The sequence below is a fragment of the Dasypus novemcinctus genome, chromosome 20, assembly GCF_030445035.2.
Source record: "Dasypus novemcinctus isolate mDasNov1 chromosome 20, mDasNov1.1.hap2, whole genome shotgun sequence".
Lineage (NCBI taxonomy): Eukaryota > Metazoa > Chordata > Mammalia > Cingulata > Dasypodidae > Dasypus > Dasypus novemcinctus.
Genome location: NC_080692.1, coordinates 32,596,032 through 32,608,468, shown reverse-complemented (window position 1 = coordinate 32,608,468; position 12,437 = coordinate 32,596,032).

The following is a 12,437-nucleotide window of genomic DNA, read 5'->3' as shown; positions in this document are numbered from 1 at the left end:
CATGGCCCAGTCTAATGTAAAAACTAAAAAGCGGGAGAAGAAGCAGAATTTGGAACAACTAATCAAAGACGTCCAAACAAATATAATGAATCAACTTAATGAAGTGAAGGTAGAGATAAAGGATATTAAGAAGACACTGGGAGAACATACAAAGGAAATCATAAACATATATAAAAAGAAAACAGATCTGATGGTGATGAAAGGCACAATGCAAGCAATTAAAAATATGTTGGAAGCACATAACAGCAGATTAAACAAGCAGAGAAAAGAATTAGTGATGTTGAAGGTAAACATCTGAAATTGCCCGGAGAGTAGAACAGATAGATTTTTAAAAATAGAGAAAGATCAGCGGCGACCCAGGGAGTTGAATGACAATACAGAATTTACAAATATCCACATTATAGGTATATCAAAGAGAGAAGAGAAGGAAAAGCGGGGCAGAAGGTGTGTTGGAAGAAATAATGGCCCCAAATTTCCCAACTCTTATGAGGGACAGGGATGTACATGTCCAGGAAGCACACTCCAAACAGTATAAATCCTAACAGGCCTACCCCAACACACATACTTATCAGATTGTCAAATGTTCAAGACAAAAAGAGAATTTTGGAAGCAGCAAGGGAAAAGAGATCCATCACATAAGGGAAGCTTGATGAGACTAAGTGCTGGATTTCTCATCTGAAGCCTTGGAGGCAAGAAGGCAGTGGTATGACATACCTATGGTGCTAAACGGAAAAAAAGAAACTTCCAACCAAGAATTCTGTATCCAGCAAACTTGGCATTCAAAACTAGGGTGAGCTCAAAATAATCGCAGATAAGCAGAAATTGAGTTTGTCAGCAAGAAACTTGCCTTTCAAGAAATACTAAAGGGAATTATGCAGGTTGAAAGGAAAATCAGGAGAGAGAGGGTTGGAGGAGAGTGTAAAAAGGAAGATTATTAGGAAGAATAATAAAAAGATACAAAGAGAAAAACAAAATATGACATATATAAACTTAAAGAAAAAATGGCTAATTGAAGTACTGCCTTGACAGTAATACCATTGAATGTTAATGGATTAAACTTTCACAATCAAAAGATGCAGATTTGCAGATTGGGTAAGGAAATGTGACCCATCTATATGTTGTTTCAAGAAACTCACATTAGCCCCAGGGACACTAGGAGGTTGCAAGTGAAAGGTTGGAAAATGATTTTACATGCAAAAATAACCAAAAAGTGTGGGAATAGCTCTACTAATATCAGACAAAATAGATTTTAAATGCAAACATTTGTAAGTAACAATGGACACACTATATATTAATAAAGGGGTAATTTATCAAGAAAAAAGAACAATCATAAATATTTATGCACCTAACCAGGGGTGCCTAAAATACAAGGGGAAAACAATGGCAAAACTAAGGGGAGAAATAGATGCCTCTACCTTCATAGTGGGGTATTTTAATACATCATTATAACCATTAGACAGATAATCTCAACAGAGGGTTAATAAAGAAATAGAGACCTTGAATAATATATTAGAAGTAGATCTAATAGACATATAAAGAACATACATGCAAATACAGCAGGATATAAATTCTTCTCAGGTGCACATGAATCATTCTCCAGGATAGACCACATACTAGGTCACAGAACAAGTCTCAATGAATTTAGAAAGATTGAAATTATACAAAATAGTCTGACCACATTGAATGAAGCTAGAAATTAATAAGTAGCATAGAACCATAATAGGCACAAATATATGGAAGTTAAACAGCACATTCTTAAACAATCAGTGGATCAAGGAAGAAGTTGGAAAAAAAAAGACTAACAACCTTGAAATCAATGAAAATGAGTACACAGCATGTCAAAATTTATGGGATGAGAGAGTGGATGTAGCTCAAGCTTTGAGTGCCTGCCTCTGACATGGGAGGTCCCAGGTTTGGTTCCTAGTGTCTCCTAATGAAGGCAAAGAAACAAGGGGCAGACTATGAGCAGACATCAAGCAAAAACAATGAGCAGGTAACGAGCAAAAAGAATGAGCAGACAACAAGCAGACAATGAACAAAAACAAACAAGAAGGGAGCAGATGTGTCTCAAGCAGTTGAGGGAGGTCTCTGGTTCAGCTCTAGAATATCCTAAAGAAAAAACAGACAATGAACAGACAGCAAGCAAAAAAAAAAAAAAAAAAAAAAAAAAAGAGCAGAGAAATGAATAAAACAAAGAGCAAACTGACAAAGAAGTCATCCCAGGGAAGGCGTGGGAACTTATGGGAGGCAGCTAAAGCAGTGCTGAGATGGAAATTTATAGTCATACATTCTTATATTAAAAAAGAAGAAAGCACTAAAATCAAGGACCTAACTGCACATATGGAGGAACTACAAAAAACAAAAACAAAAAACTAATCCCAAAGCAATCAGAAATAAGGAAATAACAAATATTAGAACAAAACAAAATAAATTAGAATTTAAAATAAAACACGAGAAAAAATTAACAAAATCAAACACTGGTTCTTTCGGAAGATTAATAAAATTGACAAACCCTTAGCTAGACTAACAATAAGAAAAAAAGAGAGAAGATACAAATAAAATAAAAAGCAACAGAGAGGTGTCAACACTGATCCCACAGAAAGAAAGAGTATTATAAGAGGATACTTTGAAAAATTGCATGCTAACAAGATGGATAACTTAAGATTAAATGGACAAATTTCTAGAAGCACACAATCAACCTACATTAATGAAAGAAGAAATAGAAGAACTCGACAGATCAATTCCAAGTAGTGAGATTGAATTAGTCATCAAAATCCTCCCAAACAAGAAAAGCCAGGATCAGCTATTTTCATTATGGATTCTTCCAATTGTTCTGGAAAGAACTAGACCAACCCTGCTTAAACTCTTCCAAAAAAATAGAAGTGGAAGGAGCATTACCAAACTGATTCTATGATGTCAACATTGCCCTAACACCAAAGCTACGTAAAGATGCCACAAGAAAAGAAAACTACAGACCAGTCTTTCTAATGAATTTAGACGCTAAAATCCTCAAGAAAATATTTGCTAATTGTATTCAACAACACATCAAATGAATTATACACAATGATTAACTGGGTTTTATCCCTGGTATGCAAGGATCAATCAGTGTAATACACCACATTAGCATACTGAAAGAAAATAAGTCACAGCAATCATCTTTATTGATGCAGAAGAAGTATTTGTCAAGATACAGCATCATTTCTTGATAAAAACACTTTGAAAGTTAAGAATAAAAGGAAACTTCCTCAACAAGATAAAGGGTGTATATGAAAAACCCACAGCTAACATCATACTCAGTGATGAAAGGCTAGAGGCTTTCCCTCTAAGATCTGGAACAAGACAATGATGCCCACTATTGCCTCTCTTATTTAACATTGCATTAGGTGTGCTTGCTTGAGCACTTAGGCAAGAAAAGATATAAAAGGAATCCAACTAGGAAAGGAAGAAGTAAAACTTTCACTATTTGCAAATGACATGATTCTATATGTAGAAAGCCCCCAAAATCTACAACAAAGCTGGGTGAGCCCTGAATCTCAGCAGAGTTGGAGCCAACACCTAATCTCCAGTTCATTGGACTTGCCCAGGGTAATGAACAAAATGATGACTATGGACAACCCCCATCCACCCGGAAAAAACAGTATTTATGAATACAAGCAAAAACAGTTCCTCCCATCTGCCCCATGAGATCTAAGACCCTTCTCAATCTGAGGCATGGTAGGTTTCACCATCCCCAAATCCCCAAGGTTGATGAGTGAACAAACATAAATGAAGAATGCATCCATGGACATAGTAAACTTACTAATATTGCAGTAATGGAAGAACATGTAACAATTCTATAAAGATAATGGTTACCAGAATTTCCAAGGGGAGTGGGAGGGAATAATAGGTGGAACATAGGGCATTTTTAGGGCATTGGAATTAAGCATAAACCACAATGTAAACTGTTGGAAACTGAGGCACAGTGGCCTCACAAGGTGAGATGTGCTGTCTCCATGGCTACGCTTGCAACCTAAGGAATGCAGTAATTAAGAATTCCTGGCAAATGGGATGAAGCTGTTAAAGGCTGAAAGAAAAGATGAGCACATACCTTTTGTAGTGAATAGAACACTTAGACTTTGTATATTGAGATAAGATTTTTAAAAATTCCTTAGATTATGGGTAACACTGATAGTTAACTGCATGTTGCTGCTTGATATCACGTACGCTATGTGTTCCTGCTTGTTGTCACATAGGCTCGGGTATATAGGGAGCCCCTTGTAAACAATAAAGTTGTCTGAGGAGTTATTGCTCACAGACCCCCTGGATCCCAGCTCTCTCGCTCGTTCCTTCCCCCTTTTCTCTTTCTTTCATTCCCGATACCCTTCGGGTCCAAATCTCCAACAGTAAACTACAGACCTTTGTTAGTAGCAATGCTTCAATATTTATTCATCACTTTCAACAAGTGTACAACACAATTGTAGGGTGTTATTAATAGGAGAAGAAGTGGGGGAGGTATCTTTTTGATGTAACTTTTCCATAATCTAAAACATCTTTAAAAATAAAACAATATATTTTTTAAATGCTTATTTCTCTTGTAAGGAAAACTCCAGAGTGCAGCCTTTCTTGAGTTTGGCTACTAATTTGTGCTCCTCATGGCGATATCATTCTGTGCCATTAGCTTAATTCAAAGGAAAATTGAGAGGAGTTTAGAAACTGACCAATCCCCTGTTAATCATTCCAACCTACTCCTGTATAATTGCTATGCTGTTACTAGTGAAGCACCAGAGAATTGCTGGGCAGATTCCCCCTTAAGAAGCTTAAGTACAGATGCTGGGTATTTTTGATTAAAAAGGAGATGCATTTATTTTGAAAACAAATGGAAAGAAAATCTATGTGACATTCTCTAATGAATATAAGATAATTTAGGATTCCTGATAGAATGCTGGTCATTTTATATTTGCCTATGTATATTTAGTATAGGGAAGTACTTCTAGGATCATATTACACATTTCTTAGTAACAGTTTGAATTCTATTTTTTCCAAATGGTCACATGAATAACTGTGACCTTATCTGTGGATATGCCCTTTTCAGAACTTTTTTGAACTATCTTTCAGTGTAAGACCTTCCCTAATAACCCCATTTAAAATTGCATCTCTCCCTGCTCTTTCAATTCCCCTTCTTTGTTTCATAGTTCTCCCTGCTTCTTATTCCACCTGAGAAACTGTTTTACACATGCATATTCTTATTTTTCAACTCCTGTGATGAAGTTAAAATATCACAAAGGCAGCCTTCTATGATCTGTGTTAAAGAACACAGTATCCCTTGCATCCAGAAGACTTCCCAGTCCTGAACAGGCAACCAGTAATCATTGTATTTTCAACACAAGTATTGATGCTTGGGATCATAAAAGTACAGAAAATCTTGGGAATTTAGTTGTAAAATATCTTTAAAATAGTGATTTTGTTTCAACATACTGATTTTAATCAATCGGATACCAGCACAATTTTCTATTGCATTTGTACCCATAAAAATCTTATAAGAGGAAATATTTTTCTGTTCTCTATAGAGTATGAAGGGGAAGAGTGAAAATCATTCAGATTAATTAATGGCTGTTTCAGAGAATTCACCATATAATTTTAGAGATTTGACCAAAAATAGAAAATATTTTCCTATTCTTCTTGGATGCCCCCAAATGTTAATCAACAGTCTTTCAGTTTCCGCAGTGGAATAATGACATCCAACACTCACTTCTTTTTCTGATCAATCATTGGCAAGAATAAGACAATCGATTATATTCAAAAGAGCTGGGAGGAAAAAACTAAGTGGAATACAGGCCATTTCTGATTCTTTTTCAACTTTCTGCACCTTGAGGCATTCTATAATCATGAAAAATTCATGTTAAACAAATAAATTAAAAACTTAGTGTGTATTATATAAAAATCATTGACTATCCAAAGATAACAAAATAAAATGAAATTATTTAGCATGGCAGAAAAATTTTCTCAAACAAGACATTTTATTTTCTATTTCATCTCATGAAATAGAATTAAAGTATCTAACTCAATTGTCTCAGAGCATGTTGTATAAACTTCTATTATTAATAACATTGTAGTATAATTTTTAAAACTTTTTTACTAGACCAAGATATTAAAGTAAGGTATCCCATTTATTCATACAATTCTACTCCTTACTGTATACCTAGAACACTGTAAACATGATATTCAAATGCAGTGAAAAATAAATATCGTTTCTTTTGGGTCAAAAATTTCTCACCTCTCCTCCCTCACCTGAATTTCCCATCCATGTACAATTATGTCCTTTGTAATAGAAGGGGCAAGATATAATCCATCTTCAAAAAAAATGCAAAAAATTCCGTGAAGGACCCTCTACCTTCATGCCAATATCAATTGTTTAATGTCCTGATGTATCACAAAATTCACAAGTAGATATTGATGTATATATAAACTGATAAATTTTAAAATTAAATTAGTCTTCTTAGAAGACAGAAGTTATGGAAAGAGACAAATCAGGAAATGAAACTTATATCTAAAAGCATGACAAGTCTTTATAATATATGTCTAGGTTATACAAATAATGGTGGCAAAAAAGTCTTAATTATCTACCTAAACCTAGATTTTACATCCATGAGAAAAATCAAACTGAATTTAGCCACATGTATGTGAATGCATATATTTGTATATGTATAAATGTAAAATAGGCTATTATTATACAATAAATATGCATCCAATACAACTACAGATATTTATATATCTAAATTTGAACAGAGACTCAAAATTCCAGGATAATTATGCTAAATAACATATGATATTCTTAGAATTATGCAAAATGACTCTACATTTTAATTTATACTGAGTCAAAACTTAGTGAGCATTATCTCAACCATTGCTAGTGAGGGGATTTTGAGAACATTTCCTTAATAATGCTGTGTCCACAAGAATGAAATTTAGGAAGTAATTTTTCCAATCTCAAGTTCTATGAACATTAAATAAATTAATGCATGCAAAGTATTTAACACAAAGCCTGGCATATAGTAAGCACAAAAATTACATTAAATTTTATAGGAAATTATTCCATATAGTCAATCATAGACCACTCCTCTATGAACAAATTATGAAACAAATTATAAAATTAAGAAACATTATGGATTTTCAATAATCCATTATATGACTTTTTTTCCAATTTACGTTAGCTCACTGGAGCTTGGAAAGTTGTAAACTCGTTTTACTCACTGGATGGGTATTTTGTCAGAAAGTTAAAAGATGAGTCATTTAAACAAAATGTTACTAATCTGATAATTTATCTTTTGGGGTATTGATGTTTCTTACTCTTCTGAGAGAATCCCTTTTTCTTCCCTATTCTCTTTTCCGTTCAGATCAGAGAGCTTTGCAACAAAGACATTTTCACATAAAGAAAGGCCAAGAAAGAGTTCCAGTGATATTTCACCAAAACTTAGTAAAACTACTTGTGATTAGGACTACAAGGAGTGATCAGTTTGTCCATTTTGTTTGTTATTTCAGAATGAAAAACCTAAAGGTCTACTCAACAGCTCACCACAGAGAAATTGTTTCCAGCCACACAGGAGCTGACGAGTTGTAGCTGCAGCCGAGCTTTTTGCAGCTTTCATGAGGTTTTAACACCTTCCTTTAGTCCCTTAAGACACATTGACTAATTAATTAGAAGATATGTGCATTAAGAACTGAAATGAAGAAATTTTGAAACAAGTTCTATTTTTTCTCCACTCTGGCTTTTAAGCCTCGCCCTACCCTAAACAATTGGAAATTCCAATGTTTTATCCAAAATGCATATTACAATTTTGCCACCATTATTTGAACATTTCTTAATCTATACACATTTACTTTATAAATTAAATATTAGGCAGTGTCAAGTGTCCAGAAAAATGCAATGATACCCAAATCTTTCACACTGTTCTGTTTTTTTTTTTATTTGGTTCTGAGTAAATTATTCTTACCAGCCAAATGCTGAATTAGTTGCTACTTTGGTTTTCTTTTCTTTCTTTTCTTTATTTTTTCTTTATTTTCTTTTAAATGTTACATTAAAAAAATATGAGGTCCCCATATAACGCCCCCACCCATCCCACCCCTCCCACATCAACAAACTCTTCCATCATTGTGGCATATCCACTGCATCCGGCGAATACAATCTGGTGAACCACTGCAGCATGTGGATAGCGGTCCACATTGTAGTCCATACTCTCCCCTAGTCTAGCCAGTGGGCCACGACAGGACACACAATGTCCAGCATCTGTCCCTGCAGCACTGCCTAGGACAACTCCAAATCCTGAAAATGCCCCCACACCATCTCTCTTCTTCCCTCTCCCGACCATCAGCAGCTACCGTGGCCACCCTCTCCACATCACTACTATAATTTCTTCCCTTACTAATCACAGTAGTTCCCCAGCAGAACACCAGTAAGTCCACTCTAATCCATACTCTATTCCTCCATCTTGTGGATCTGGGATGGCTATGTCCAGTCCCCCTCTACATCAAGAGGGGGTTTAGATTCCACATGGATGATGGATGCTATTCTCCTGCTTGCAATTGTAGGCACTCTTGGCTCCCTGGTGTGGTGGTTGACCCTCTTCACCTTCCTGTCAGCTGGCCAGGGTAAGTCCAAGAAACCAGAGGGTAGGAGCTGCAAGTCTGCTGAGGCCCAGGGCCTGGCCATCGCATGGACAGTTCAGAGATTCAGGTCTCCTGAGTATACACCAACCCAAACGCCAACCACAGGTCCAGTAAAAGTAACAGAAGAGGCATGTGTAGAAAGGTTACATCTGAGTCCAACTCCATCACGCTCAGGAACACAAACTCCAAAGTAGGGCCAACTGACATGGCCCTGAACTCCAGAGCCATCTGCCTTGACCAGAGAACCTGTGGGTCGCTGTAGCCCTCAGGAGAACCAGCACCTGGGTTTCCATCTACCTTGGCTGTCTCTGGTACCCTGCTGAGGCATGCATAAGGATCACCCCTTGATGACCTCCTGTCTCTTTTTTGGGGACTCAAAGCCATGTAAACTCATTTGTCCTTTCCATTTCCCCCTTTTATTGAAAGTCAAAATGCAGTTTTAACACCCAATATCACATGTAGGCTAAGATAGTCTGCTGGTCTCAGTTGACTTCTTTGTTCATGGTCTTTTTGTAGTTACATCATCAGCTGGTGCTTGGTAGTAATCCCTTGGTGCCAGGGAGGCTCATCCCTGTGAGTCATGTCCCATGCTGGGGGGATGCTTTGGTTTTCTTGCCTGTTTAATTTCTTGTATCTTTTGGTGGGAACAGTTCTTTTGGTACTTTTAACTTGATGTAGTGTAAAAAGAGGAAACTTTCTCTTATTAATGTCCTTGGTCAATATCTCTGAGTGAATTTGTAACCATCAGTTAAAATAGCAACTGTTGAATGATACCATACTTGTAAAACAAGATGGTATTTAAAAAAACCCAAAATATAACTATAGATTTTGACTATCATCAAAGATAAAAGCAAAACAATATGATTAATAGGAACTGAAAATCAGTATCTTTCCCACTGACCACTATTTTCTCACTTGGATTAAAGCTACCAGGTGATCGTCTCTGTCTCTTAATAATTTAGAGTGTTTAATGTGCTTAATTTTCACATATTTTTCATTGCCTCCCAAAGGAAAATGTGGAAAATCTGGTTTAAGAAAATATTGATTAATCTCTATTCTGTAACTGAAATCTTGGAATTCTAAGAATCATAGATACTTGACCGTCTATCAAAAGTTTTTCTTCATTAGAGACCAGGTCACACTTGTACCTATTCCCAATTGACTCCACTGGAACAGAACAGGGGAAAAAAGTTTTTATGAACTTGGCTATATTCATCAAGTTTTACTTGTATTTGCTCATTACTGGCATTTAGTCATTCAAAAAGTGTGTTATTCATTCTCACAATTTTCAACAAAATTTCATTGAATAATTTTCAACTGTGAACAACTCAGACATGACCCTTACCTCTGTGGAAATCCCATTCCAATGAATGAGAGAATATTTTAGTTACCCAATTTTTAAAAAACTGCAATTATCTGTACTTAGGGTAAGCATGCCAAGAAGTACAGAATGCTTGAGTAGTTATGGAAAGAAGTTCAGAAAAAAATTAAAAAAAAATTTGACCCATATTCTGAGATCTGAAAAGCAAGTAAGATTAAACAAAGTCTCAAGGTGTGAAATTGAGAGAAGAACGGAAACAAGTCAAAGATTTGCTTCATCCAGTTGACCCCAGTGGGCTCAAAGGCTGAAAGTGTCCTTGTGCCCACACAAATTTAAAAATCATGCTTTCAGGCGTAGCTCAGTGGTTAAGCACCTGCTTTGCTTTTACGAGGTCCCTGGCTCATTCCCCAGTACCTCTTTAAAAAAAAAAATGCTTTCTTCTCATTTGTACATACACAGGCACATGAGCACACACTAAATCTATCAGCTTAGGCAGTCCCAAGGAAGTTGTGAAGTCAAAATCATTGTATTTGTAAGAAAAAGCTTAACTCTTTTTTTAAATAAAATTCGGTCTACATGACTAAAATTAGAATGTCTTACATTTTAACAAAAAATTTCCCCCCTCTATTTCTAGATGGCTTTGAAATACTTCAAGGTGTATTTTCTCTCATTGTAAGACATAATGATATACATTTAAACATTTTTAATTGCTACTGACATCATTTCTGTTTCTTTACCTGAAAATAGGAGGCATCAAGATAACTAATTTTATAAATGTCCTATTTAATGTATTTTATAAAAACTAGATGAATATTTCTTTCCCCCCAAATCTTGGTTCCTTAAGATTCTTTGAACACAAATTTAATATAAAGCTTAATTAATATAAAATAATATTTATCAACAATATTTCAGGGTTATCATGCCTTTCTTTTCCCTTTACAAATTAGAAATTGTTTCTGAGTTGTTTGTCTAGCTCTCTCTGAACACTGCAGATTCTCCCCTTACATTACCCATTCTCAAAAGGAAGTGAAGTTGGGTTATCAATTCTAAATGAGTTTGCCAAAAAGTGGAAGTACTTGGCCAGTTGCTTGGAAACCATGATCCATAGAGTGATTGCCTCCAGATTTTCCCAAAAGAAAAAACAATCTGTGCCATGATCACTTGAATTCTGCACTTTCTCATGGGTTTTTCTTGCTTATGTTTTTCAATCAGTAAAGGAATCACTTAGTTGTCATATTCTTCCTGATCAATGCAGAAAACAATTCCTAAATATCAAGTCAAATATTGTACAACTCAATAATGTTATGATGTTACACATATTTCTTAAGAAACATGATTGACATCCTTACTTCACATCTCATTTATTATTCAAGCTCTAATAATACCATTAAGCACGTATGATTTGATTTTATTGTTTGATGTGCTATTGTAGGGAATATAAACTCCTTCATTTATTTCTTAAGATAGAAGCTCTGTAGGATGATCAAACTAGAACCATTTTCACTTTTAAGTAAGGAGAGAATTTAGAGGAATTGACGTCAGTAATATGATGGAGATGCAGATTAGAAAATCTATCCTTTAAACACATGAATTCTAACTAAAATAAGTTATGAATCATTCTCCTTGGAGATATAAAATTGTTTTGCTTAATTTTCCATTTTTAAATCAAAGTGAGACATTCATATGCCATAGTACAGAAGATTTTATGATGAAAGTTAACAGTTCTCTGTTCTGCCTGTTATCATCCTTATCCTGCTCTAAGAGGAAAAGATTCTTAAAAACAACAGCAACAACAAAAAAACAAGCTCTATTTTGTAGAAACATATAGACAACTCAAAATTTACCATTTAACCGCTTTCAAATACGCAATTCTGGGGTATTAATTGCATTTGCAATATTGCATCACCAACATCCATTATCCCAATTTTTCATTACCTCAAGTAGAAGCTCTGCACATATTAAACATTAATCCCCCCTTCCCCTCACCCACCCCCCCATCCTGGTAACCGTTATCTGCTATCAGTCTCTATGAATTTTATTTTAGGTGTTTCATATTAGTGAGTTCATACTGTATCCACATTTTTGATTTGCCTATATCACTCAATATGATGTCTTTAAGGCTCATCCATATTGTAACATGTATTTAAACTTCATTCCTTTTTATAAATGAATAATATTTCATTGTATGTATCTGCCACATATTGTTTACCCATTTGTCTGTTGATAGATACAGTTGCTTTCATCTTTGGGTTCCTGTGAATAATGCTGCTATGAACATTGATGCATAAATATCTGCTCAGTTCCCTGCTTTCAATTCTTTGGGATATATATGAAGAACAGGGATTGCCAGGTCATAATTCTATGTTCCACTTTCTGAGGAACTGCCAAATTCATTTCCACAGAGGCTCCACCATTTTTACAATGCCACCAATATTGAATGTTGATTCCAATTTTTCTGGATACTTGCCAACCC